Genomic DNA, 4244 nt, shown 5'->3' with positions numbered 1-4244 from the left:
TCCAGAAAGGCTTTTAAGCAAGGAGGAAACCCATCCTGAACGTGGGGACGCCATTCCTGTGGCTGAGGTTCTGGACTGAGTGAAAAGGAGAAACCGGGCTGAGCACCCAGACCTATCCCTCTCTGCTCCCTGGCCAAAGATGTAATATGACCAGCTGTCTCACACTCCTGCTCCACAGTTACAAAACTCTTGTGACCTTCCCCTCCGTGAGATACCGTACCCCCAAACCATGAAGTAAAATAAGAGCCTCCTTCCTTAAGTTGTTTTTGCCAAGTATTTTGTCAGGGTGATGGAAAAATAACTAGTTTTAAAAGGCATAGGATGTGATCCTCACTCTGAAAATTTTAGTTAGGAAGGTAAGACACAGAATGTGGTCTAGGGATCGATATCACTGGAGTGATAGGAGCGGAAGAAACCACAGACAGACAGACAGACAGACAGACAGACAGACAGATGCACACACAGAGGACTGGGATCAGGTGGGTCCTGGACACTCCGATGGGGATGCCCCAGCAGCCTGGAAACTCAGTGCTTTTTAAAATTCACAGCTGAAAGAGTAGGTGGGTTAGCTAATCTTGGTAGGGAAGTGGCCTCAGGCTGCAGTCATGTTGGAGGAGAAATCTGTGGTTGATACTCTTGTATACAGTTAACATCCTCAGAACGGGTGTGTGTGGGGGGTTGGGGGGAGGGCTTGCCATTCCCATGGATCTGAGACACTAGTGTCCTTCACTTGGCAGGGTTATACTTGCTCCCCAAAGAAATCATGAATTATCCAGATTGTCCTGTGTCTCTATAATATAATCATCATATAGAATGATTTAACGAATATGGACTTGGGGCAGTAATAAAGATAGTTCAGCTTGTGACACCCTGTTAACTGGCTGGCATCATCAGTGCCAAGGACCCTAAGAAGGCATCAGCCAGCGACTCACCCTGACTTGACTCTTATTGCTCTGAGCAATCTCTATAGGTGTATAACGTGTAGCATTCCAGACAGCTGGTATCAAGAGAGGAGAGCAGGGACAGAGAGGTATCAAGGTCACCGCTTATGGGGTCTAGCCCGTCTACAGGCCCTTACAATGGACTACTTTGTACATAACAGTTCTAAAATTTGGCTTCAACTTTTATAAATAAATATTTGTTTTTCTTTATAATAACTCAAGGGTTAGGGCTGTAGCTCAGTGGGAGAGGGCTTGCCTGGGATAAGCAAGGCTCTGCCTTTGATTCCCTGTACTTCAAAAGCTTGTATTTTCTGGTATCTCCTGGGGCTGGGGATCAGGTTATCTAGTCATAAAAGGTTCACCATTTGGAATCCTCCATGTGATCCCACGACATCTGTTTCCTTTTGCTGTTGTTGTTTGTTTGTTTTTTTAGATTTATTTATTCTACGTGAGTACACTGTTGCTGTGAGCATATATTACAGATGGTTGTGAGCCACCATGTGGTTGCTAGAATTTGAACTCAGGACCTCTGGAAGAACAGTCAGTGCTCTTACCCACTGAGCCATCTCTCAAGCCCCTCTCTTTTTCTTTTAACATGAGGCTTGCTCTTTCCTGGGCACACTCTAGTCTCCACTACTCACTGGGATCCCCAAAACTCCTGAACATTTTCCTCAAATGATAAAGAAATGTTTTTTTTTTTTTTTGGACTCTTATCTTTAGCAAAGTAAAAATAAGTACCTAAGAGAGCTATGTGCTTTTCGAAAGAGGTAATAGAGCTGGGTGTGGTAGTGCATGCCTCTGATCCCAGGGCCCAGGAGGTGAGAGGAGAAGCAACAGGAGAATAAGGTTCTCTTCAGCCACATCGGTCAGCCCAGGCCACATGAGAATCTGGCCTCAGAAATCATCAAGCAACCAATCATGAAGCAGCAAATTAAAAAAAAATGCTTAAATAAAAAAGAGAGGGCTGGGGAAATGGCTCAGTGGTTAAGAGCACTGGCTTCTTTTGCAGAGGACCAGGGTTCAATTCCCAGTACCAACATGGTAGCTGACTCACAACTATCTTTAACTCTACTCCCAGGGTCTCCAGAAGTCTCTTCTGGCCTCTGTGGGCACCATAAATGCATGTGATACATGGATATCCATCTGGCAAAAGACCTATACATATAAAATAAACTAATTCAAAAAAGAGAGAAAAATATGAGTCAAACAAACAAAAAACTCAACATGAAACAGCCCATTGCAGCATGCATTTGCCATAGGTGGGTCATTGAAGGAATATAGTAGTCTACAGCCCCTCTCATATGTACAACATGTTCGGCTCTTAACAGAGAAATACACCTTAAGAGTGATCCTGATAGCTGAGATTTACTAAGGGCTAAAACACACCAGGTAACACTCAATCTTTGCAGGATTCCCTACCTTGCAGATGAGGAAAAAGACACCGAGAGGTTAGCCAACATACCCAAGGTCACACAGCTACTTACGGACCCAGAGAGGGTTTGAACAAAAGCTGGACAGAATCCAAAAGCCACGCTCATTTTTGCAACCTCTGTGATATGGGGCTCTAAGACAGATATCTCTGATGTAGTGAGACACATGTGTGCATTGTATGTGTGTGCTCTATGTCTCCATTGGAATATAAGCTACACAAGAGCCAGGTTCTGGTTCATTTAAACTCTACCTATGCAGAGTGGTACCCAAAGAAGAGCTTGACCTGTAACTAACACTCAGTAAATAACTTTGAATGGGTGTGTTGGCCAGAGAAGCCTTTACTTGCTGAACCTTGGCCTCTGTGTAGCTCAGCCTGCTGGGGGCTCCGGGTGGACATTTTGTCATGTCACAGGACAGGAGTGTCACTTCAGTTTGCTACACACCCAACTGTCCCATACCTGGTCCTTCCTCTTTTCTTTCTCTCCTTTCTTTATCTCTCTCTTTCTTTCTCTCTCTTTCTCTCTCTCTCTCTCTCTCTCTCTTTCTTCTTCCTTTCTTTCTTTCTCTCTTTCCTCTTTTTCTTTTTCTTGACAGGGTTTCTCTGTGTCACCCTGGCTGTCCTCAAATTCAATGTGTAGACCAGGCTGGTCTCGAACACAGGTATTTATTTACCTGCCTCTGCCTCTGCCTCCGAAGTGCTGGGATTAAAGGTACACGACACTACCCTAGCCCTTTCTCTTTTCTAAATCACTCCTTCTCCACTCTCTGGAGCTTGAGATGAGACATTTGGTGGGCTGGAAAGTGGAGAAAAGAAAAGCACTGTTTATAAAGCCATCTGGCAGAGGAAGTCATCCTTTCTACCATGTGATGTACGGTGTAGGGTGTTTGTGCCTGGGGCAGTGGCCATGGGTTGGTGGACAGTGTTTGTCTGCTTGACTCCTGAATGGGGCAGAAGTAGTGGAAGGCTGTGGGAGGGGCTCAATGACGCGATGGCTGTGGGTGAGAGCTTCCTTCTGGGATCCGCTTGCTTTAGGTGTTTAGAAGAAAAGCTTGAGGAAAGGACTGGGGTTCGAGTTTATGTGAAAGTTGATTCCAGGAAGTACCGATAGGTTTGGAGGGGCTAAGTCAGGGGAAAGAAGGTAACCAATAAAGAGCCTCTTAATCAAGACAGCCATCACCAGGGTGGCTCTGGGCCTTCATGATGTTGGGAAGATCTGGAAACTGGTGGAGGACCTGTGCCTTAGACATAGAGCATGTCGGGGTGAGAGAGCTATGGTATTGATGGCCCATCTCCCTCAGTCATTGGTTGAAGGCTGCTTGACACTTTTAGGCATCTGTGAGGGTGGTGAGAGGCCATGGACTGACATAAGGACTGGCAATTAAAATTAGACAGATGTGGAGTTGGACCCAGGTTCAAATCCCAGCACCCACATAGCAGTTCACAACTATCTGTTATTCCAGTTTCAGGGGGTCTGACACATTCACACAGATATACATAGTGGCAGAACACCAATGCAAATAAATTTTTAAAAAAGAGTTGGACAGATGTACACCAAAATGATGCGAAGGAAAGGGTTAGGATATGGGTCTACAACTACTTCTGTGCCCATTATGTCAGGGCATGCTGGCATCACCATTGGACTCCAGGGCTGTTGTAGAGGAGCTAACCCTGCCCTGTGTCAGTTAGCTTTTGCCATATAATAGAAGATCTCATCAAATTAGGACCTGAAATAACCATTTATTTAGCTTTCCATTCAGCAGACAACTTGAGCTGGGCTCAGCTGCGTTGTGTTAATGTGGTCAAGAAGGCCAATGGCTGGGAGCTGTGGAATTTAAGAAGGCCTCAGTGGGACAGCTCGTCTCCATTCACAT

Source organism: Mastomys coucha, unplaced genomic scaffold (assembly GCF_008632895.1).
Source record: "Mastomys coucha isolate ucsf_1 unplaced genomic scaffold, UCSF_Mcou_1 pScaffold6, whole genome shotgun sequence".
Taxonomy (NCBI): domain Eukaryota; kingdom Metazoa; phylum Chordata; class Mammalia; order Rodentia; family Muridae; genus Mastomys; species Mastomys coucha.
Note: the sequence above shows the minus strand (reverse complement) of the source record.